Source organism: Sminthopsis crassicaudata, chromosome 4 (genome assembly GCF_048593235.1).
Source record: "Sminthopsis crassicaudata isolate SCR6 chromosome 4, ASM4859323v1, whole genome shotgun sequence".
Taxonomy (NCBI): domain Eukaryota; kingdom Metazoa; phylum Chordata; class Mammalia; order Dasyuromorphia; family Dasyuridae; genus Sminthopsis; species Sminthopsis crassicaudata.
Genome location: NC_133620.1, coordinates 369,816,413 through 369,842,773, shown reverse-complemented (window position 1 = coordinate 369,842,773; position 26,361 = coordinate 369,816,413).

Genomic DNA, 26,361 nt, shown 5'->3' with positions numbered 1-26,361 from the left:
GCCAGGCTTAGAGTAAGGAAGACTCGGACAATGACTAGCTGTGTGACTCTTGGCAAATCACTTATTTGCTTCAGTTTCTTCATCTATAAAATGAGCAGGAGAAGGAAATAGCAGACCACTCCAATATATCTTTGCCAAGAAAACTTCCAATGGGATCACGGAGAATCAGATGCTATTGAAATGACTGAACAACAAGGTTTGGAAGGAGGGGAGGAACATAACTTGTCAGAGAGTAAGGGAAGGGACAACCTACAGTAGTGGAAAGGTTAATCTAAAAAGGCTTGGAAGTGAGTGGAGATTCTTATGAGAAGAACAATAAACTGGTAGCTTGTCTCAAAGTTTTCATGGGATCATAGGATCAGAGAACTGGAGCCAGAAGGGATCTCAGAAGCCATATAATCTAAACCTCTTATTGTACACATGAGGAAACCAAGACCCAGGGATTGCTCAAATCCAGAGAGACTTGGGATCCAAATTTGACTTCAACTTTTAACTAGCTATATGTCCATAGATACTTCATCCCTATAACCCTGGTTTCCTCATCTGTACAATTAAGATGATAATTCTCATACTCTCACAGAGTTCTTTGAAAGAAAGTTTTTTGTAAGCTTCAACAGTTATAGAAACATCTTTCTCTTCTGAAACAGGGATTCAAGTCAGAGAGGAATTAGGGTCAACAGATAGAAGAAATGTAAATTTCTGAAGAGGTTCTGGTATTTCTGTGATATAACTCCAGAAAGAAAAGAAAGATTTTGTGACATTGGAATGACATGGAGAATTAATAAACTGTAAGAGACTCTGACCATGAGAAATTCAGAGAAACATTGGAAGAATTGTATGAATTGGAAAATAAAGTAAATAAACCCAGGAAAACACAATAAACATTGTCCATTATGTTATGAAAAAAGCAATAAAATGTAACTATGTAATTATAAGGACCAATCTTGGCCCAGAAAAAGAGATAGAAAAATGCTCTCTTCCCCTTTCCTTGAAAAGGTTGTGGACGTTGCATATGATCTCAGACTAGATTGATGCATCAATTGGCTTTTCCTACCTATTTCTCTTTGTTACAAGGGAAGGTTCATCTAATTGAGGGTGGATTCTTGAGAAATTACCTTGATATAAAAATAAAAGTCATCAATAAAACAAAAGGGGAAAAAAGGAAGGGAAGGCAAGGGGAATACAGGGAAAAGAAAAAAAAGCAAAAAAAAGAAAAGAAAGAAGCATGGACTTTCACACTTTCACACAGAATGTGATTTTTTTCATCTTCACATAGGGTAGGAGCAGAAGGACTAATTTTGATCTTAAGCATGAAGTTAGACATAGAAAAGTGGCTAGTATCACTTCATTTAATGTCAACATATCTTTATTAAGTGCCTACTATGTGCAAAGGCAATAACTGTGCTTCATACCTGAAGAATTCCTTATATCTGAATGATGCTTTTCACTTTTCAAAACAAGAAATCCCAACTACTTCCAAAAACAATCCCAAAAAAGTCTCTGCCTTAGGAACTTACATTCTACAAGGAACATACAAAGTATATACATTAAGTACTACAAAGTTGAAGTGGAGTGCGAACTTTTGCTCTGCTTATAGGGAAACAGCTAGAGTGGAGAGGGGAATATGTTGGGATGACAAAACAATCCCCTTATTAGCCGCTGAGCAAGTAAAGCCACTGACTTAATAAATCTTTAAAAGTTAGTGTTCTACTCTTGTTGTCTTTCTTCTCTTCCAATTTAAAGATCATGTCAAGATTATTCAAGTCTTTCTGGAGGAATGAGAAGTATGAATAGGTAATCCTCCAATTCTTGAAGAAATTATGAATTATGAGTATATAGCCATTAAATCACATATGTAGGCTTAGTTGAACCTGAGCCTGATCTTTGGAACCCTAGTTGCCTCTTCTGTATTATTTCTTTCATGCATATAAGTGACAGAATAGTGAATCTGAGATGGATGTGCCCAATCTGAGAGACACACTTAAGAGACTGAAAGGTCAGGGATCCTGGATTCCTAAGAGGTGAACATCACCAATGAAAGTTTCTGAATCAGAGAAGACGGCCACTAACAGGAGGAAGAGGTAATTCCTTGAACTGGGTTGCCAGAAGACATGGGACTGAAGAGGAGTTGTTTGTATAAATGCAGAACTGATATAAAATTTGAAATGCCATTTTACAAGTCCCCCAAATTGTTTCATGTTCTGAAATTTAATTCTTAATGTCCTGTGAGAATATAACAATAGTTATATTACTTTATCCTACTTTAAGTAATTGTTTGTGAAAACCTTTTGTGTTTATCATTTCTTTTGTGGGGAGGAAATAAGTAGCTGTCTTATAGCTGTTCTACATTACATATTGAATATCTTTAACTCCTTGCTTAACTCCAGACATGAGGTAAACTTGAATTTTAGCTAATACTTTTTCTATCACAATTTTTATTATATTAGATATTACCAAAAAAAGACAAAAATCTACCCCTTTAAGCTACACAGTTCAGACCCTAAAATTCATTGTTTCAAAGGTACAAAAATCAAGAAAAAATGCACAAGTACAATATATGTACTCAAAATTATTTTAAATAATAATTCCTGCTATGTTGTATTTAGATGATATATAAATCAGGTTATAGAAGATAGAGGGGAGGGAATCAGTTTTTTATTTCAACTTTAAGTATAAATAAATGAAGAATTTTGTTCTTTTTTGCAATTTCCTCAACATCTCTGTCTTCTATTCTTTGCCTTTTGGATAAAACATCTCATTGTAAGGATGCTACCTTTTGGGATATGGATAAAAATCAAGATCTTCCTTAATGTACCCTCTGTCCACACAGTGAGTTGAAGAAAACCCAACTTCCCAGAAATTTTCAGGTGTTTAATATTTCTTTGGGGCATTAGGGTAAAGATTCAAAGAATCAAAAAATGTGAGAAAAACCCTTCTACTAGAGATCAAGCTCACCCAGGACTGCACTTAGTCACTAAGTACTTGGGTCTAAAGGTAAAGGGATCCTTGGTGAAGAACAAGAGATTGAACATCACCAATAATTGTTACATATATAATTATAAAATATTCATTCAAATTAAGTTAGAAAAGATAGTATTAATAATAGTAATAATATAGTATATATAATTAACATATATAGTAGTAATAATAATATTAATAAGGAAAATCTGGATAAACTTTGTAGGAAGTGGAACCTGAGCTGAGCCTTGAAGGAAGCCAGCTCATTTCTAAACTCTCTACATGAAAATCTTGAACAGAAAACAAGGGAGCTACATTATGCATGCCCTTTGACTCAAAGTGACCCATCACTTTGACCAAAGAGATAATGTATTTATATCTACATGAATATTTATAGTAGTTTTAAAAAATATAATTGCAAAGAATTGAAAAGTAAGAGAGGTGACCATTAATTGGATAATCACTAACTAAATGATAGGTATATGAATGTAATGGAATACAGTTGTGCCATTTGAAATGATGAAATGAATGGTTTTGATGAAACTTGGGAAGACTTATACAATGCAAACTGAAGTGATCGAAACTAGGAGAACAACATATAATAAAAATAACACTGTAAAAACAATCTTGATAGCTTAAAAATTCAAATTGGTGCAAAGGCCAATCATAATTCAAGAGTTATAATAATGAAACATACTAGCTACATCCTCATAGAGATAATAATAATAGAGAGGAGATGGATCCATAGCACAAAATGAGAAATGGCAAATAGAGGAAATTGTTTTGCTTGACCATGCATATTTGTAGGAAGGATTTTGTTTTTCTCCTTTTCCTCCCAGTGGTGGGAGGAAAAGAAAATTGATTTTTGTTCACTGGAGGAAAATTAATATGAAAAATGAAAGCAGGCTAGACCCTTCTTTCCATGTCCCACTCTACAATCTTTTGCTTGGGTTTTGGAATTACCTAGCTTTAGAAACTCCTTCCCTCTATCATCCTTATATATGTTATTTCTTCTTTTACCAACAAGCTTGGCACTGTACCCATCCCTGAACCTCTGATTAAAGGAAGTCCAGACCACAGTATTCTCAGTCACCTTTGCACTAATGAGGTTGTCCTGCTAATGAAGCTGTCCTCCTAATGAGGTTGTCCATACCTAAGAGGTCTGGTAGCCAGACTGTCCTCACTAACAAAGTTGTGTCCTTATTAACGTTCTTGTCCATACTAATGAGCTCTTTCTTATTAAGAAGCTTGTCTCTACCACTGCTGCTGCTAATAATGGTAATAATGTCTCACATCTAAATAGTCCTTTTAACTTTTCAAAATACTTTTATGCTTTTTATAGAAAGGCGCTGTGGTGTTGCAGAAGGGATGGTAGCCTTTGAACAAGCAGAGATGTGAGCTGGGCAAGTTGGCTTGACTTCTCTGATCCTCAGTTTCCTCTTCTGTAAAGTTGGATAAATCATAGCACCAATCTTAAAGGATTGCTGTAAGATTCAAATGAGATAATATATACGGACTGTAAATCTTAAAGTTCTATATAAATAAATGTTAAATGGTAGTAGTATTGGTGGTGGTAGTAGCAATAGCAGCAGTAGCAGAAATAGTAGTAATGATGTAGTAATTCACTGAATGGAAGGTTACTAAGCTTATTGTTGTCAAGGTCACCAAGTCTGATCCTCAGACCACTAGGTCCAAAGCCAAAGTTACTACTGAGCTAGTGCCCAAAGCATTAAGTCTGATCCCATTGCTTAGCTCACCAAGCCCAGTGATTCCAAGACTGCTGTCCACTGATCCCATATCAGCCAAACATTAATGCTCCCAGAGCTAGGTTCTTCAGGACAGAATTACTTATTTAAATCCTAAACCTCCCTTTTTCCCTGCCTGGGGATCATCACTATTCTGTACAAATAAAGGAGATAGTGCATTGTAAAGGAAAACAAAAACAAAAAGATCCTTCATACCTTCAAAGCACTACTTTGGACTTGTTTAATATCTCCTTTTATGTTTGCATACGTTGCCTTCCTTAGTAGAATAGAAGTCCAGAGATCGAGGACTGTGATATGTTGTTGTACTTAATACAATACCTGGGCCATAGTAGGGACAGATTTATACAAAGACTGGTTGATTTGTTGATTTGAATTGAATAAGCCATCAGAGTACTTTAGAAGAGGTTCCCCTCTCTAACATTTTATTTCCGCAGTGATCCTCAGTGGTAGCAGCTATTCCTATCCCTTTTTTCAACTTTTGTTGTTGTTGTTTGATATTTCAGTTATGTATAACTTCTTGTACCCCATTTTGGATTTTTTTTTAGTAAAAATACTTGCCATTTCCTTCTCTAGCTCATTTTACAGATGAGGAAACTGAGGCAAACAGGATGGAATGACTTTCCCAGGGTCACACAGCTAGGAAGTGTCTAAGGCTGGATTTTAATTCAGGTCTTCTTGATTTCAAGTTTGGCCCTGTATCCACTGTACCCTTTACACATTCAGAAACTGAGGCACAGAGAGGCTAAGGGATTTTCTTAAAGTCAAGCAAATTTGTACTTACAGATGAGGAAATTCAGAAAGGATAAAGTGACTGTTTTTGGCCACTGGACAACTTCATATAAGAAGCAGGATTTCTTGACTCCTCTGATCTCTACTATGCTCTCTGAACTCATACATGAGCTGTGTGTTGTCCTTAATAAGATCTCACAAATGAGACTATTCCCATTTAGGAGGTGACCCTCACTAAAGAAAGTGAATTTGCTAATAAGGTACTAGGACTTCTAACCCACATTTGTTCTGTCTCCTTAATTCTCCACTTTCTCCTCACCTTTCAGATTCTGTCTAAAGACCCCAAGTCTAGTATGTCAAATGGGCAGTCTCCGCAGCAATTCAATCTCTCAGGAATGAAAATCAAATTATCCTTTCAGGCCATAATGACTACAAAAGTCTCAGCCAAGGCTATCTCCATCCCCAGGGGACAGAGCTGAGACTCCTTCTAACAAGTGGCTTCCTCAGCCCTGGATGGAGAATAAAGTCCACATTGATCCAGCCCTGGGATCAGGGATCAAGGCCAGATAATCATTCTCTCCTCTCTTTCTCAAGCTTACTGTATGTGTTTTCTCCCAAGCTCTTATTTCATTTCCAAGTCCTCCCTCTTATACTAGTTGACTTGAATCACAGAAATTGAAGCATCAGCTTCAAAAGCATCCTGGGAAAAGGCCCCCCTTTGACTTCCATTTTCATAGATGTAATGGCAGAAAATTTAATTGCTAGAAAGTTATTAGTCACATTGAAGTCTGGTTCCTTAGAACTTTCACCATAACTGCTTTAGCTAGGTTAGCTGGCTATTGTGTTATCAATAGAATGGTTACTTAAACAAACATACCAATCTCTATCTCTCACTGCTCCTGTATAATTTCCTGGCTCCTTCTCTCTTTGGGTTCAAAGTAGTCTAAGCATATGAATAGTTCATAAATTATTGGAATCAGAAATTTTCTCTACTTGGTTCACCCTACACCTTAGAAGAAATGGCAAACCACTAGAGTATTTTTGCTAAGAAAACCCCAAAAAGGGTTACAAAGAATCAGACAATTGGGAGAAAAAATAAAACAACTAAAGAACAGCACCTTAGCAAAGCTGAGGAAATCACTTTTTACATGGTTTTTTCCCTCTAAGAATCTCAAAGCCCACATTTATTGACTTGGCCTAAAGTTATTGTATATAGCCAGACAAGCTAATTGTGATTTCAAGTAGCATAGAAATACATTTTTAAAAAATCATTCAAAGGAATCGGCTTCAACTTGCAAGCTACAATGGTTACACCCTGAAAGTGATTGGAGGGGAAATGATAAATGAATAGGCAAGACAGGTAAAGATGAGTTTCCTCCAAGCAGTGCTCTAGGAAAGGGTGGAGGTGATAAGACAGGGACTATCTATTGGACTCCAGTAGATCCTCTCCTCAGCCCCATTCTACTTACTGGTCTCACCTTTCTGCATGGTCTGCCATTTCATGAGGGCTCAACTCTGCTTTGTTTTCCCTACTTTTTGCCACAGAGGTAGTGGTAGTTCTCTGGGCCTCTCACCCTTGCTTTCCTCCCAGTTCCTTACTGGATCAGCAGATAAAGCTTGAAATGGGGAGAGAGACCTGTGTAGCTACATCTTTCTTCCTGGCTTCTGGTTTCTTGGCAAAAACTTATGGAATTCTAGATATTGGTTGCACACTAGAATCCCTTCTTCCCCAGATCTCCATGACAATTTTCCCAAGAAAAAGGTTATGCTAGAATGTTGGTGCCTGGGACATTTTAGTTGTGTGTGTTTGGGGGAACAGGAAGCTTAAGGCACAAGGCTCTGTGGGGAAAAAATCCAGGATTGCAAATATATAATGAAAGAAAAGAGAGACCTTGGGATACAGGCGCCTTGAGCAGAGACTCTGGGGGCCAATTTGGGGAATAAGGGAAAGGTGAAGTCATTTGGGAATCCTCTATTTTAACTATTTAGTCTAACTAGATATTAAAAGTTATTTCTACAACTACTGAAGCACTGTTAGTAGACTCTAAATTTCAGATCCCTGAAAGCAAACCCCTGGCTGTCCCAACCACATCATGGCTGTTTCCATCTAATTATCTTAGCTGTCATAGGTCTAAATGTCAGTGGTGGGATGGCTGTTGGCAGCCTATGGAGCACATCAGATCATTGTCTCCTTCAATGTCGGAGCTGTCATCAAAAGAAGTCGACCCAAAGGATTGCCAGAGACTGCAACACAGCTGCTAGTAGGTAATCCAGGGATTGTCAAGAATAAAACAGGACTCCAAACATGGGCAAGGTCAGAACCTTAAGATGTGGGATCTCCACAGAGCTTACCAAGGCTCAGGCAAAACATTGTTCTCAATTTTCTATTACTCAGGGACTTCTATGTATGTCCTGGTCAAGCTAGGGATTTCCCAGAAAAAGGGAACTTACAAAAGCTTACAGTCTAGGAGGAATATGAAGCATGAACACAAAATTAAATAAAATAAGAGAGTGAGAGAGGTGGAAGAGGAGAAAGATGAGGAAGAGGGGAAGGAGAAGGAGAAGGAAGAGGAGGGGAAGAAGGAGAAAGAGGAGAAGAAAGAAGATGAAGAAAAAAAGAAAGAAGGAAAGAAAGAAAGAAAGAAAGAAAGAAAGAAAGAAAGAAAGAAAGAAAGAAAGAAAGAAAGAGGAGAAGAAAGAAGATGAAGAAAAAAGAAAGAAGGAAAGAAAGAAAGAAAGAAAGAAAGAAAGAAAGAAAGAAAGAAAGAAAGAAAGAAAGAAAGAAAGAAAGAAAGAAAGAAAGAAAGAAAGAAAGAAAGAAAGAAAGGAAGGAAGGAAGGAAGGAAAGGAAGAAGGAAAGGAAGGAAGGAAGGAAGGAAGGAAGGAAGGAAGGAAGGAAGGAAGGAAGGAAGGAAGGAAGGAAGGAAGGAAGGAAGGAAGGAAGGAAGGAAGGAAGGAAGGAAGGAAGGAAGGAAGGAAAGAAGGAAAGAAGGAAGGAAGGAGGGGTGGGGAGGAGAGGGGAGGAAGGAGAAAAAGAAAGAAGAGAAAAGAAAAAAAAAGACTGGAGGATGGTGGAGAAGAGAACTGGAACTAAAGCTAGGACAAATCAGAAGCTAGTGAGAATCAGGTCCATTCAACTGAATCTTTCTCTGTCCTTCCAATTTCCCAGGATTTAAATCCCAACTCCTCAAACTATCTGGAATAAAGGCATAGGCGTGACAACAGGAATGTGAACTCCCATTGCTATATGGGATCATGAAGGGTTAAGCACAACTGAAGCAGTTGAACAACTACAATAGCAGCAGCAGCAACATGCTAAAGCACTGTGCTAAATGAAAAATACATGAAAAGCAAAAACAGCTCCTGTCCTTAAAGAGCTTACATCCTAATGGAGAAAGCAATATGGAAATAAATATGTACACACAGATTAGATGGAAGATAGCCTCTGGAAAGAAGGCACTAGGAGGTGGAAGGATTGGTAAAAGTCCCCTAGAGAAAGTGCTGTTTGAACTGTATCTTGAAGGGACTTATAGATGCTAAGAGAGAAGTTAGGAGAAAGAGCATTCCAGGCAAAGGGAACCTAATACAAAAGCATAGAGATGGATACTATAGCATTGAGGATAAGGAAGAATAAGTAGACCCATATGGCTAAACCATGAAGTATATAGAAGAGAGCACGTGTAAGACTGAAAATCTGGGACAGGAAAAGATTATGAAGAGCTTTAAATGTCAAACAAAGGAGTTTTTGTGTGATCCTTCAGGTACTAGTTAGCCAGTGCAATTTTATTAAACAAGAGAAGAGGGATGATATGATTCGACCTATACTTCAAAAGAATCACTTTGTAGAGAATGGACTTGGAGAAGACAGTCTTGACAAAGAAAGATTAATTAGGAATCTATTACAATAATTCAAGAAAGACTTGATTAGAGCCTGAACTAGAGTGGAGAGAATGGGGCCATCAATGGAGATGTTGTGAATGCAGAAATGACAAAATTTGGCACCTAATTGGTTATGTGACATGAATGAGAGTGGAGAATTAAGAGTGGGAACCTTCATCATGCAAAGTCTGATGGTACTCTCACCATGAACAGGGAAAGAGGAATGAGTTTTGGGGAATAGACAATGAGTTTTGTGGGGGGCATATTGAGTTGGAGGTGTCTACTGGTCATCTAGTCAAAGCATTTAATAGACAATTGGTGATACAACACTGGAGCTCAGAAGGGAATTTAGAGCTGAAAAGATAGATTTGAGAATCATCAGCATAATGAAGGATGATAATTGAACCCTTGGGAGTTGATAAGATCACCAAAAGAGATGATGTAGGGAAAAAAAGAATAAGAGGTTCTAATACAGAGTCTTGGGGGACATATAATGCTAATGAATATATGTATGATGACCCATAAAAATATGCCAAGAAAGAGTAATTTAATCATAAATTAAAGAAGAACCAAAAGAAAGGAATAATACCAAAAATTTTCAGAAAGGAGGGAGTATCCAGGTTATCAAAAGTGTTGAAGGATGCAGAGAGGTCAAGAAGAAGGATTGAGTAAAAACCATTCCATTTGGCAATTAAGAGATCAATGATGACTTTGGAGAGAGCAGTTTCAGGAGAATGATGATGGAAGTCAGATTGCAGAGGGATTGGAAGAGAGTATAAGAGCAAGTGGAAGAATCTAAAATTTTCAAGGAATTTAAATGAGATAAGACAGAATTATAAGTAGTAGTGAGAGAGGGATCTAATAAAGACTTTTTGGAGATAGGGGAGTGATACATCAGTGAGTTTGGCAACAGGGATGGAACCAATAGATAGGAAGAAATTGAACATTGGAGAATTGGGTTGATAGTAAGAGAAACTGCTGGAGAATGGAAAGAGAATAAGATAGCATGATATGTTGGCCTTGGTAAGGAGGAATACTTCTTCATCAGAGACTGTAGTGAAGGAGTGAATAGTGGAATATGATGGTAGAGGAAATGAGATGAAGACAAAAGAGGAGAAAGGGGAATTATTAAAGAATGGCCTCAAAGTTTTTTGGTGAAATGTGAAAAGACATCTTCAGTTTAACTTTTATTTACTTTTTTGAAAAGACAGAGAAAGAAATACTTGGGAGGAAAAATAAGATTCAAAATATAGTATATGGGAAATAAAACGTGGTTTTGCTTTGCTACAGTGAAGGTCCAGTTAAGATGAGTTAAATTTGTAGTGAACCCAATCAGCAAAGTTTTAAAAATTTTCCACCATCATTTAGTAGCACATGAGCTGAAATTATGGAAAGAGTATTCCAGGATTGCAGTTTGTCAAGGACAGGGGGGCAAGAAATTTGAGAACAGAGGATAGTATAGGATTGGTCTAGTTCACCAAGGAGTCAAGATTGGAAAGGAAGAAGAGTGTAGTTGCTTTCAGGGAACAACAAACACAATGACTATAATAATGTAGATGAAAAACGACAATGAAAGACAGTCTGATTTTGATGAATTGTAATGAGCAAGCTTAGTCCCAGAAAACAAATGATGAAACACACTTGCCTTCTCTCAATAGAGAGGTAGGAGATTATAGATGAAAGATACTGTATACACTGTCAGAAATAGTTACTGTAATAGTTATTTTTGTTTAAACTATTTTTTCTTATTTTACAAGGAGGGTTAATAGAAGGAAAGATACATTAGGAAATGGCTATGATTTAAAAAACAAAGGCATAAAGTGAACTTGAAAAAATAAAATTAACAATAAGTACCATGTAAGATGGTATACAGGGAAAGGAAAAGGTTGAAAGCAGAAATCTTGATGGGGAGGTTATGAAAATAATTCAGTTGTCAAGCAAGTGATCTGAGCTTTTTCTTTGAGGGGAAAGAGTGAGAGAGAAGGGAAAGTTGGATGCTAAAGATTATGAAAGCATTGATTGAATTGGTCAAACTATTTAACTGGATGAATGAGTGAATGAAAAAACATTTATTATTAATAATAATTTGTATTATTCATATAAAGTTTTGGCTAAGATTTGGGGAGTATGGGAGGAGGAGGAATCTAATACCACTGAGATTTGGAGCTTAGGAAAAATGATGATAATATTAGCTGAAATAGATAAGTGGAAGGGGATATAATCCCTCTGTTTAGACCATTTTGAGTTTGAAATGATGGTAAGATATACTTAAAATATCTAAGAGGACATTGAAAAGATGTAAATCTTTCTAGTTTTCTATACCAAGCCATTCTTGTAATCAGTAGGCTTCCTGTCCTCTCAACAAAGATTCTCTCCTGCCTGCATTCCTTTTCTTTTTGGAAATGTTCCGTGCTTTGGATGCAGAATGTGATCCAGCCTCTGATATCTCTCCATATCTCACTGAACCCAAACATCCCACCATCTCACCCTGAACCATATTCCCTACACTATGGGGCTTTCAACCATTTTCTCTTGGCTCATTTCCTCTCTTAACCTGTTCCTATCCTGGCTGCAGGTTGGGATTTATTGAAAACAATGTAAGTAGTCTAAGTACTATAAGCTCTCAGGATACTAAGGATACCCTGATGGAAGGCTATTACTACTAACACTGTAACTCAAGAGCCCCCACTGGTGTATTCCCATTTTAAAAAATCAGACAAGATAACTCTGTTACCTGAATCAGAAAATTTTCTAAGTAGAAAGCAAAGAAAGAATAATAATCACACAATATTCCACCCATAAACTGGAGCACACTCTCTCACCGATGCACAAAATTTAGAGGAGAGTATGTTAAAACAAATTACTGGGATAATGAGACATACATATGAAGAACACATGTGGTCAGAATAAGTCAAAATTCAGGCACTTTGAATGTCCTTTATCTTTCTCAATAACTGTCTTTACAAAATTCACTGACATCTGTATTAAATAAGTAGCTCCAGTGACAAAGTATGCTGCTTCACAGCTGTGTAGTATTAGCTCTTCACAGTGTTTATTGGATGGGTTGATGTGGTGGACTGCGCCATTACTATTCCTTATTCCATTTCAACTTTCCCTGCTCAACTGGGCTTATTCTTACTCCTTGATGGAAGATATCTTTGGTACTTCCAATTTTAGGTTCAGTTAATGTCCTCAGTTGACTCCATTAGGAGAGTAGAGACTCTTAGTCTTTCTAATTCTGTTTCTTTGCCCAGGTGTTGATGTTTTTCTTTTCTGCCTATTTGTCAGTAGGTGGCAATGAAGAAAAGTATTTTGTTTTGTTTCCTCTTCACTTCAGCAATAAAAAGTTTTGTTTAACTCCCCTTTGAGCAAATCATTCTTTCTGGCAATATCTGATATTACAGAGAGCTGCATTCCTCTTTCCCCCACAGTTTTTATTTGATCCCAGTCCAGAGATCTGTCAGATCAGCCCCTGAGATCTCTTTCTCCCTTTCTTTCTCCCTTCCTCCCTCCCTCCCTCCCTCCCCACCCCTCTCTGACTCTTTCTGCTCTCTCTCTGTCTCTCTGTTTGTCTGTCTGTCTCTCTGTTTGTCTGTCTGTCTCTCTGTCTCTCTCTCTCTCTTCCTCCCTTACCCAAGGACACACAGCTAGCCAGTAAGGTCAGATTTTAATTCAGATTCTCCTGACTCCAGATCGAGTGCTCCCTTTACTACACCACTCCTAGTTGCCCCTTGAAATCTATTCTCTTAATTTCATATTATGCTTTATTCAGAAATTAACTCTTACCTTGAGAACATCACTCTAGCCTGTGATAAGAAAACAAAACATTCATCTCTACTAGATAAACCACAATCAGGCAAAGTACATTTTTCCAATAATCATCAAAATGTTCTGGGGTTCAAAATTCCCTCAATGGTAATTCAGGCCAATTCCAATAGACTTGTGATGGAGAGAGCCATCTGCATACAGAAAGAGGACCATGGGGACTGAATATGAATCATAACGTAATATTTTCACCTTTTTGTTGTTAGCTTGCTTTTTGTTTTCTTTCTCATTTTTTTCCTTTTTTTAATCTGATTTTTCTTGTACAGAATGATAAATGTAGAACTATGTATGGAAGAATTACACAGATTTAACAGATGTTAAATTACTTGCCATCTGGGGGAAGGAGTGGGGGAAAAGGGGAAGAAAAATTTGAAACACAAGGTTTTGCAAGGGTGAATGTTGAAAGCTATCTTTGCATATATTTTGAAAATAAAAAGCTATTATTTAAAAAAGAAAAGAAAAAGTTCCCTCAATTATTCACTCCAAAATTCTTAAGGTCATATAGAAATGAGCAACTGAAATGCTGAACATTGAATGAAACCTCTGCTTTATCTTTATTCCAAAGTTCTTTATTCTTCATATGCAAATGATATCCAAAACACAAAATCTTAAGGCAGTTGTTATCTTTGGTAAATGCATTGTGCCTAAAACTGCTTTCTTGGTGTGTAAATCTTACATTTCTTTTCATCGTTCTCTTCCAATCATCAAATTGTCAGTATGAAAGCTCCACCCCATTAGGACAAGAAGATTCTATGTTAGAAATTTCCATGCCTTATGCAGGAGGCAGATGAGCACCTATGACATCAGAAAAAGGAAACCATTCAAATGACCTTAATGAGACCCTGTTTGTTCTTATTAAAACCCTCTCTCTTATCTTCATAACCCTGGGAAACAGGTATGTCTTGGCTGAACTAGTGACAAGAGTCTGGTATTACCTGAGTTACAACTCTTATGATCCTCAATCTCCCTCCTCCTGACCTCAACAATATCTCATCTGAGGAGATAGACACCCCTTTATTGACTGAGTCAGGGATGTATTCTGCCCTATCTCTTTTGTTTGTGTGGCCAGGATCACACAGTTGTTAAGGATCTGAGGCCAGATGTGAATTCAGATTCTCTAGGTTGATTGTTCTAATAAAAAATTTCTGAAAAACCTGTAAGAAGTACATGAACTGATACAAAGTGAAGTGAGCAGAACCAGGAAAACATCATACACAGTATCAGCAACATGGTGCAGGAATCAACTATGAACAAGTTCGCTCTTCTCAGCACTATAATGATCCAAGAGTTCTAAAGAACTCATAATGCAAAATACTATCCACCTCCAGAGAAAGAGTTGACAGAGTCTAAGAGCAGATTGAAGCATACAATTATCATTTTCTCTTTTTGTGGTTCTTTTCTTGTGACCTGTTTCTTCTTTTGTAGAATAACTCATATGGAACTATGTTTTATATGATTGAATATATGTAACCTATTATTAAATTGCTTACCATCTTAAGAATGAGGTGTGAGAAAGGGAGAGAGATAATTTAGAATTCAAATTTTTAAATGAATGTCAAAATTGTCTTTATATGTAAATTTGGAAAAAAAATACTGTTAAAAATAAAACATATCAAAAGTTCTCCCCCAAGGAAAAAGAAGAAATATTTCTGAGGAAGAGAATTTAAGAGAGAAACCATCTTCTTCAGAGGCAGAAGGACGGATGACATAAAGAAACTACCTCTTTGTTCCATGGAGGAGTTCAATCATAAGTCTGGGTCTACTGACTTTTTTTGAGGCAATTGGGGTTAAGTGACTTGCCCAGGGTCACACAGCCAGGAAGTGTTAAGTGTCTGAGACCAGATTTGAACTCAGGTCTTCCTGACTTCAGGGCTGGTGTTCTATCCACTGTGTCACCTAGCTGGCCCTCTTTCTGACATTGCAATTGAGGAAATCAATTCTATTCACCAAATATTTATTAAGCACTGACCATATTAAGGATACAATGCTGGACACTGAGGATGCAAAAACAAGAAAATGGCCCCTGCTCTAGAAGAGCTTCAAATCTTTCTCTTTTTAAAAGTTAAGTGACTTGTCCATAGTTACACAGCTAATAAGCGTCTGATGTTTTTTTTTTCTCTCACTTAGCTGTTCCTAAAAAGTTTCAATTCTAATGGTGTGTAAGAGGTGGGGAATAAGAATAAGACGGGTGAGATCTTCAAGGTCACTTAGTTTTCAAGTTCTTCATCTTACACATTAGGGAACTCAGACCCAGGACTTTATGGGACTTGCCCAAGATCACATAGGTAGTAAATGATGGAGTCAGGATTTGGACCTAGGTGCTCTTACCATTGTATGATACCTCCCAGAACAGGGCATGAAAAAGTTTCAAAGATTCATTATCTAACCAATATCAAACCTTCTCCCCCTATCAAAGTCCACATTGGTCATTTTGTTGATAATGACTCGAATTTCACAGATGGAAAATTAATTTCTGCAAATGAGAGAAATGAGAGAACCAAAGGTATATGTATATGTGGGGGTGGCTTTGCTGTGCAAGAGGAAAGCAAGTATGGAAGGAAGGGAAAAATTAAGTACAGGTCCAGAATAAGAGCCCCAAGTCTCCCAGTAGGAAACCCCAAAACATTCTATGATTCAGCAAGGGGACTTTAATTATGATATACTTCAATACCCTCATTGAATTTTTTTTTTCAATGAGCAAAAAATATGTTTTTTCCCCTTCCATCTTCTTCCACCTATTGAAAAAAGAAAATAAACATAAAATTCATGTAACAAAAATGCATTAATCAAGCAAAAACAAATTTCCATGTTACCTGTCAAAGAAAATATATGTCTCAACTTATATCCTAAGTGTATCACCTCTCTGTCAGGAAGTGGATAGAATACTTCATCATCAGTCCTTTGGAATTATGATTGGTCATTGCATTGATCAGAGGTCTTAAGCCTTTTAAAGCTGAACCTTTTTACAATGTTATCGTTGTATAAATTGTTCTCCTGGTCCTGCTCACTTTATTCTGCAGCAGTTCATCTCTCCTTTTATAGCAAGCCCTTCATTTCACAGAGAAGGAAACTGGTGACTGGGAAAATCTTTCACTGTTTTGTCCAAGGTCATATGACTAACTAGTTAGAACCCAGGCAGACTAATTGTCTCTATATGACTATGTGCTAAGTTCAAATCAGGCTTCAAACATTTGACACACTTTAGCTGGGTGACCATGAGCCCACTAAATGAATAAATAAAAATATCTCATTTCCTTCAAAATTCACCTCTTACATGAAGCCTTTCTGGCTTTCCCTCAGACCTCACTTGTCAACTATTGACCTATATGACAGGAGGAGAAAGTGAGGCTGAGGGACTTTTCACAGCCCACCCTTGTTTCAATCCAATTCACTTGCATGTCCTGGCATCCCTTCCCTGATACCATGGTCTTCAACAACGAAGAACAAACAACAACTTGCCAACTGCTTAGTATCTCTCCTACCATTACCCTGTATTTATTTTGAAGATTTCCTTATATAGTTGTTCTTTTTCTTCCCATAGAATGCAAGCTTCTTGAGGTTAGGAACTGTTTTATTTTTGTCCTTCTATATCCAGCTCATAGGAGTCACACATGGCACTTGATAAGTGCTTGTTAAAATATAAATGGAAAGAGCACCAACCACCAAAAAATAAAAAATGAATATCTTTATAATGAACATTAAAAAAAAATAAACTTGGACCCAAGGAAGATATAAAAGACATCTTCCATTCCTTTGTAGAAATTGGTAAGGAGTGAGAAGGAGAAGGGGAATTCAAGGTGTGGAACATTGCATATATCACCTTAATTGTTTCCATGTATTGATTGGTTTTTGCTGAATTATTTCTTATTTCTCTTTTCCTTACTTCCTCCTCTCCCTTCCACTTTTCTTCCTTACTTTCTCTCCCTCCCTTTCTTTTTCTTTCTTCCTTCCTTCCTTTTTATCTTTCTTCCTTCCTTTCATTCCTTCCTTCCCCCTTTCTTTCTTTCTTTCTTTCTTTCTTTCTTTCTTTCTTTCTTTCTTTCTTTCTTTCTTTCTTCCTTCCTTCCTTCCTTCCTTTCTTTCTTCCTTCCTTCCTTCCTTCTTTTCTTTCTTTCTTTCTTTCTTTCTTTCTTTCTTTCTTTCTTTCTTTCTTTCTTTCTTTTTTTCTTTCTTTCTTTCTTCCTTCCTTCCTTCCTTCCTTCCTTCCTTCCTTTCTTTCTTCCTTCCTTCCTTCCTTCTTTTCTTTCTTTCTTTCTTTCTTTCTTTCTTTCTTTCTTTCTTTCTTTCTTTCTTTCTTTCTTTCTTTCTTTCTTTCTTTCTTTCTTTCTTTCTTTCTTTCTTTTTTTCTTTCTTTCTTTCTTCCTTCCTTCCTTCCTTCCTTCCTTCCTTCCTTTCTTCCTTTCTTTCTTTCTTTCTTTCTTTCTTTCTTTCTTTCTTTCTTTCTTTCTTTCTTTCTTTCTTTCTTTCTTTCTTTCTTTTTTCTTTTTTCTTTCTTTCTTTCTTTCTTTCTTTCTTTCTATTTTCTTTCTTTCTTTTTCTTTCTTTCTTTCTTTCTTTCTTTCTTTCTTTTTTCTTTCTTTCTTTTTTTCTTTCTTCCTTTTCTTCCTTCCTTCCTCCTTCTTTTCTTTTCTTTTCTTTCTAAAAACCTCTCTTTTTTTATAAGAGATAATTCTCCAGAGCAAGATAGCAGAATAGATACAGAGCACATAAATGGTGACTTAGATAGGGGAAAATTAATGTGGAGTTAGGGAAAGTCTGGCTATATAACCCTAAGCAAGTCACTTAACACTTAACTGAAGTCATTATCTTCATCTGTAAAATGGGAATAATAACAGTAACTACCTTTGTTTTGTGGAGTTGTGAGGATAAAAATAAAGTAATATTTGTAAAACAATATGTAAAATTTAAAGCTCTTCTTATATTGTTTGAATATAAATGTTTTATTTTTTTAATTTTTCAATAGTATTTTCTTTTTCCAAATACATGTAAGATAGTTTTCAACTGAATATAAATGTTTTCATTTTGTCTCCCCCAAAAGACTGCCTTTCTTAGTATCTCCAGGGCTTAGCCCAGTATCTAGTACACAGTTAGAGATTATTAAATGCTTGTTGACTGATTTGTTCCAGTTATTGGGGAAGGAAGAAATGATGACTCCCTACAGCTCCTAAGTGTGGTGGCCCCTATCCTTGGCAACAATAAGAAATAGAGAAACTGGAGGAAGAGGGAAGGGCTGGATGGGGGGGATGGAGTAGAATGGGAAGCTAGAGGAAAGAAAATTTTTCAGTGAGCACTCCATTTCTGGCTCTCTAACTATGAACAACTCAAACCTGTCTCTTGGCTTTTCTATCTTTCAAGCTCTAAGTTTCTGCTTCTGACACTTCCTAACTTTGTCTCTTTTTTCTATTTCTCTGTCTGGGTTTGTCTTTCCCTTTCCATTTCTATACTTATCTCTGTGCCTGTGCCTCTGTTCTTATCTCATTCAATCTTTGTCTCTCTGACTTTCTGTCTTTGCATATCTCTCTCTCTCTCTCAGTGTCATGATCTGTAAATCCTAATCAAGGAGAAATTAGTTCTCCCCTCTTCCAAACTAAAGTTCTTAACCTGGAATCTATTAACTTATTCTCTTTATATTTCAGTATAATTAGTTATCCAGGAGTCTTCCGTATTTTATTTTGCACCTTTAATAATATTAATCTAAAGAGTCTTTAGACCTTACCAGATTGTCAGGGGGAATCATGACACAAACAAAAATTAAGAACTTCTGGACATAAAGAATTATAGAAGCTCAGAATGGAAAAAGATCCATATTATCCTCTTCATATGGTGCAACCCTCCTATGTTGAAGAATCCACAATCTTCTAAGACAGTTCATTTCACTTATAGACTGCTCTTGTTAACAGGAAAATTTTTCTGGCCTCTGAAGCCAAATACAACAAAATTTAATCTCTCTTTTGTTTGACCAATCTTCAAATCCTTGAAAGTAACAACATTACATTTCTTACCCAAGTATTCTCTTCTTCAAGTTAGAAATTCCTTGTTCCTTTAGTGGATCCTCATATGGCATTTACTTAAAATCCTTATTCATAGATTATCTCATTTTCTATAAGGAGGTTCTTTAAAAATTTTTATTAAATTTATTTCAATTAACAGAAATCTATTTTATTTCCCTACCACAAAATTCCATAACTTGAATTATAAAAGAAAAGCAAAACTCTTGTAATGAATATTCATAGACAAGAAAAACAAATCTCTGAACTTCTCAATCCAAAAAAAATCTGTTTCATACTACCCTTTGAGTCCATGACCTCTGGTTTCAAAGAAACCTGAAAAGATTTATATTCACTGAAACAAAGTGAAGTGAGCAGATCTAGTTGAACAATTTTTATGTAAGCAAAAACTTTGTAAAGACAAGTAGCTTTCATTTAAAAAAATTAATAGTGTTTCATTTTTTCCAAATACATGTAAAGACAGTTTTCAACATTCATTTTTGTAAGACTTTGCATTGCATATTTTTCTCCTTCCCTTCCTATACCTTTCCTCCCACCCAAGATAGCAAGCAATTTGATATGGGTTAAATATGTGCAATTTTTAAAAATATGTTTCCATATTAGCAAATGATTTTTGAAACCTTTTACCTATTCCTGCCTCCTACTACCACAGGTGTCCCATTTATTCTATTCCCCAAAATCTTTGTGCCCCCACAAATTTCATTAAAATCCAAAGCTAAAAAAGCCATAATTAGAAGACCAAACTGTTTTGTCTAAGACCGAGAGCTTTTCTAAGCTCTTAGAGATAAATTTCTATACTTATATTAAAGACCACCTGTCATGAATATTAGGAGTATTTTAATCTGGAAAGTTATACATTGAAGAAGGTAAAAATATTTCCAGCTCTGAAAAGGATTGATACTCACCTCACCCTTGGAAGTAAGAAGAGCAGCTGCTAGAATCTCATTTCATATTTAAATTAATCAATTCAATCAATTGATGAACATTTGTTAAGTACCTACTATACTCAGGCACTGTGCTAAGATCATACAATATTAGAGATAGAAGAAAATTTCTATTCAATTTATCCAGTCCAACTCCATCATTGTGCAGATGAAGAAACCAAGACTCAGGAACTTGACAAAGGCCACACATTTAGTGAGCAGCCAAGCGGATTTCAAATACATATTCTTTGACTCCAAAGTCAGTGCTCTCTCCATTCCATGACATTCCTCTGAATAGGGAATGCAAGTTAACCATTTCAGGATATGAAAAGACGGTTTTCAGATGAAGAAATTAAAGCTACCTATAATTATATAAAATGCTCTATATCATTATTGATTAGAGAAATTAAAACAACTCTGCGGTAGTACCTTATACCTATCAGAATGACTAATATGACAGAAAAGGAAAATGGTAAACAGTGAAGAAAATGTGAGAAAATTGAAACATTAATGCCTTATTAGTGGAGTTGTGAAATGATCCAGCCATTCTGGAGAGCAATCTGGAACTGTGCCCAAAGGGCTATGAAACTGTGCAAACCCTTTGATCCAGCAGTGCCATTACTGAGTCTGTATCCTAAGGAAATCATAAAGGAGGGAAAAGGACCCACATGTGCAAAAAATGTTTGTAGCAGATCTTTTTGTGGTAGCAAAGAATTGGAAAATGACTAGATGCCCATCACTTGGGGAACAGCTGAACAAGTTGTGGTACGTGAATGTAATAGATTATTATTGTCTATAAAAAATTATGAACAAGCTGATTATAGAAAGGCCTGGAAAAATTTACATGAACTGATGCTGAAAGAAATAAGCAGAACCAAGAATACATTGTACACAATAACAGTAAGAATGTGCGATGATCAACTATAAATGAATTGGTTCTTCTCATGGTTCAGTGATCCAAAGCAATCCCAATAGACTTTGAACAGAAAATGCCATCTGTACCCAGAAAAGAACTAAGGAAACTGAATGTAAATCAACACATACTATGCTTATTTGTTCTGTGTTTTTTTTTAAATCTCTCCCATGGTTTTCCCTTTTACCCTGATTTTCTCTCTCAACATGATTCATAAAGCAATGTGTATTAAAAATAAATTTTTAAAAAGGAACCATACTCAAAAGACTATAAAATTGTACATACCATTTGATCCAGCAATACAAACACTAGGTCTGTATCCCAAAAAGATCATAAAAAAAGGAAAAAGTACCCACATATACAAAAATATTTATAGTAGCTCTTTTTTGTGGTGGCAAAGAATTGGAAATTGAGGGGAGGCTCATCAATTGGAGAATAGTTGAGAAAATTGTGACATTTGAATGCAATGGAATACTATTGTTCTATAAGAAATTATGAGGAAGCGGATTTCAGAAAAACTTAGAAAGATTTATGTGAACTGATGCTGATAAAGTGGAGAACTAGAACAGTAACAGCAAAATTGTGTGATGATCAACTATGATAGACCTAGCTCTTCTCAACAATGCAATAATCTAAGACAATTCCAAGAAACTTGTGGTAGAAAATTCTGACTACAATCAGAGAAAGAATTATGCTGTCTGAATGCAGATCTAAACATTATTTTCACTTTTTTTGTTTTTTTCTTTCTTGGGATTTTTTTCTTTTTCGTTCTGAGTCTTTGTTCACAGCATGACTAATTTGAAATGTGTTTAACAAGATTCTACATGTATAGCCTATATCAGATTGCTTGTTGTCTTGGAGAAGGTGTAAGAAAGGGAGAGGGGGAGAAAAATTTACAGCACAAAATATTAAAAAGATGAATGTTGAAAACTATATATGTAATTGGAAAAAAATACTAAATAGAAAAAAAATTACCACTTCTCCACCCCAAAAGGAGATGTTCAGTGACCCCAGCATTCATCAGTCACAAAGGTCCAAAACTGGGAGGAACCTTGGGGAATTATTTAGTCCAACTCCTTATCTCCAGACAGGTGGAAATCTGAATAATTAGGAGTGCATTACAATACTCTTAGACTGAATGAGTGAATATACTGAGTATTATGCTAAATTCTGGGGGGGGTGATACAGATGACATGAATAAATATAGAGAGTTAACAGACTGTGATGTGATTAAAGTTGTTGTTTAGTCAATTTTCAGGATTCAACTGTTATGTGACCCCATTTGAGGTTTTTTTGGCAAAGATACTGGAGTGATTTGCATTCTTTTCTTCAGCCCATTTTACAAATACAGAAACTGAGGCAAAGAGGGTTTTAGTGACATGTCCAGGCCCATACTTCTGGTAAATGTCTGACACCAAATTTGAACCCAGGAAGATGAGTCTTCCTGACTCCAGGCCCAGAACTCGAGCCACTCCACCACCACTTTGGAAAATTCTGAGCTTGATTTATTGTTTTGTTGATTGTAATTACTCAAGAAAGTAATAGAGAAAATACTAATGATGCAAATTAAGCTTAAAAGTCTGTTTTGTTTTCTGAGAGTTGGTTATTAAATATTTACCAGCAAACTACTAAAGGAGAACGAAGAATTACACAAATAATGCACATCTATAGTACAAAATAGGTAGTTGGGTGGATAGAATGCCAGGTCTGAAGTCAGGAAGACTCATCTTTCTGATTTCAAATCTGGCCTCAGATGCTTAAAAATAAGAAATCCTGCCTCAGACACTTAATACATCCTAGCTGTATGACCCTGGAAAAGTAACTTAATCCCAATTGCCTCAGCAAAAAATACAATAAGAAATGCTAGGTTTAAGTCCTGCCTCCACATACTGGCTGTGTGACTCAATATTCTAGGCATCAGATGTTCTAAGTTCTAAGACACAGAGGTAGTACATTACTAGATGGAATTCCTTTGTCTGGAAGCTTTCTGTTTCATTGATAGGTCTTATAAGAGAATTATAAGATAATTCCTTTTCCTCTGAAGAGATACATTTTAAGAAAAAAGACCAGAAGGAAAATCATGGATTTAGAGCCAAAATGGATCTTAGACTTCATCTAGTTGGATTTCCTCATTATACAGACAAGGAAACTGAAGCTCAAAATCTTTCCTGACTTATCAAAATTAGTAAGTCAGGATTTGCATCCAGGTCTTCTTGACTTCACTCTAACACTTGGGTTATCACAATGGGCTAGTTGAAAATTGATGAGTCTAGTTCTAACCCTGTAGCAATAGAGATAGAAAGGAGAGTGTGAATCTGAGAGATGTTAAGATTGACTTGATAACTAACTGGATGAAAGAGTAAGGGAGAGAGAAAGGTCAGAGATGATTCAGGTTTTGAACCTAGATAAATTGTGATACCATCAGCAAAAAATTAAGAAATTGGGAAACAGGAACCAAGAAGAAATATGTTTAGTTTTGAATATGTTTAGTTTGAAATATTGGTGGAACAATTAAGTAATGTAATATACAACAGATAACTGGAAATGAGGAGCTGAGCTCCTCATTGGGGATGATAGCATAATATCAAGATCAACAACTTAAATATTATCAATATAGACTTGGAAATTGTCACTATGGCTCTGGAGGAAAATACCATGGACACAAGTATAAGGAGAGAAGAAAAGAAAGCCAGAACATTGGAGGATACCTATATTTTGCTTTTGGGAAAAGGAGGAGGAGATGGAGGAGAATATAAATGAAGAAAGATAGGATGACCTTAAGAATACAATATCGTGGAAGACAAGGGATGGAAAATTAAAAAAAAAAAAAAAAGAAAGAATTGGGTTGATCCACAGTGTTAAAGTCATCAAAGAGGTCAAGAAACATGAGGACTAAAGAATACTGCATTCGATCATATAGAGATCATTAATGAATTTCAGGAAATAAATTTCTTTTAATAATTTTATTGAACTTCAACAACAATACTGTATGATGATCAATTCTGATGGACGAGGCCCTTCTAACAATGAGATGAACCAAATCAGTTCCAATAAAGCAATAATGAACTGAACCAGCTACACCCAGCGAAAGAACTCTGGGAAATGACTATGAACCACTACATAGAATTCTCAATCCCTCTATTTTTATCCTCCTGCATTTTTTATTTACTTCACAGGCCAATTGTACACTATTTCAAAGTCCGACTCTTTTTGTACAGCAAAATAACTGTTTGGACATGTGTGTATGTATGTATATATATATATATATATATATATATATATATATATATATATATATATATTGTATTTAACGTATACTTTAACATTGGTCAACCTGCCATTTGGGGGAAGGGGTAGGGAGAAGGAGGGGAAAAGTTGGAACAAAAGGTTTTGCAATTGTCAATGCTGGAAAATTACCTATGCATATATCTTGCAAATAAAAAGCTATAATAATAAATAATTTTATTGATATGTGGTGATTCAAGGAAATTCCAATAGATTTGGGATGGAAAGAGCAATCCTCATCTAGAAAGAATTATAGAGAGTGCATCAAAGCATACTATTTTCACCTTTTTGTTGTTGTTATTTCCTTTTTTTTTCTTTCTCATGTTCTCCCCCTTTGATATGATTTTTCCTGCACAGCATGATGAATATGAAAATATGTTTAGAATTATACATGTTTAATCTGTATCGAATTGTTCGCTGTTTTGGGAGGAGGGAGGTAGGAAGAAAAATTCGAAACACAAGGTTTTACAAAAGTGAATGCCGAAAAATATCTTTACATGTATTTGGAAAAAAAATATTATTGAAAAAAATTTTAAATAATTTTACTGATATCTTTTGCTTTTATATCCAATAACTATAAACTTCCCCCACAACTTCCTCTCATAGAGCCATCCTTTATAATAAATAATATTTTTAATAGGAAAGAAAAAAAAGTTTTTGAAAACTAACGTATCAAAGAATCTGATGTTTTTTGTAATGCTTCACTCTATGGTCCCTCAATCTCTGCAAAGTGAGAAGAAATAGGACTGAGAGAATATTCAGGACAGAATCCAAAGTTTATAATAGGAATTTGAAGAGGAAGTAGGTAATGAGAACATGAAAGCATAATGTTTAGATTATTCTTTTTTAAAGGCTGGCAGGGAAGAGGAAAGAGACAGGACAATAGCTTGTATGGATAACAGGTTCAAGGGATTTCTTTTTGTTTCATATTAAGAATCTCTTTTGATGGACCCATATTTAACACCACATACTAAGATAAGATCAAAATGGGTCCAAGATTTAGGCATAAAGAATGAAATCATAAATAAATTGGAGGAACATGGGATGGTTTACCTCTCAGACTTGTGGAGGAGGAAGGAGTTTGTGTCCAAGGGAGAACTAGAGACCATTATTGATCACAAAATAGAACATTTTGATTGCACCAAATTAAAAAGTTTCTGCACAAACAAAACTAATGCAAACAAGATTAGAAGGGAAGTAACAAATTGGGAAAACATTTTTACAGTTAAAGGTTCTGATAAAGGCCTCATCTCCAAAATATACCAAGAATTGACTTTAATTTATAAGAAATCAAGCCATTCTCCAATTGATAAATGGTCAAAGGATATGAACTTACAATTTTCAGATGATGAAATTAAAACTATTTCCACTAAATCTTCAACATAAAGAAGATCCAACTCACTTCCAGTTGATCAATGATGGACAGAAATAACTATACCCAGAGAAGGAACACTGGGAAGCGAATGTAAATTGTTAGCACTACTGTCTATCTACCCAGGTTACTTATACCTTCGGAAGCTAATAATTAATGTGCAACAAGAAAATGGTATTTACACACATATATTGTATCTAGGTTATATTGTAACACATGTAAAATGTATGGGATTACCTGCCATCAGAGGGAGGGAGTGGAGGGAGGGAGGGGATAATTTGGAAAAATGAATTAAAAAAAAAACAACTATTTCCACTCATATGAAAGAGTGTTCCAAATCACTATTGATCAGAGAAATGCAAATTAAGACAACTCTGAGATATCACTACACACCTGTCAGATTGGCTAACAGGAACAAATAATGATGAATGTTGGAGGGGCTGTGGGAAAACTGGGACACTGATGCATTGTTGGTGGAGTTGTGAAAGAATCCAACCATTCTGGAGAGCAATCTGGAACTATGCCCAAAAAGTTATCAAACTGTGCATACCCTTTGACCCAGCCGTACTACTACTGGGCTTATATCCCAAGGAAATACTAAAGAAGGGAAAGGGACCTTGTATGTGTCAAAATGTTTGTGGCAGCCCTTTTTGTAGTGGCTAGAAACTGGAAGATGAATGGATGTCCATCAATTGGAGAATGG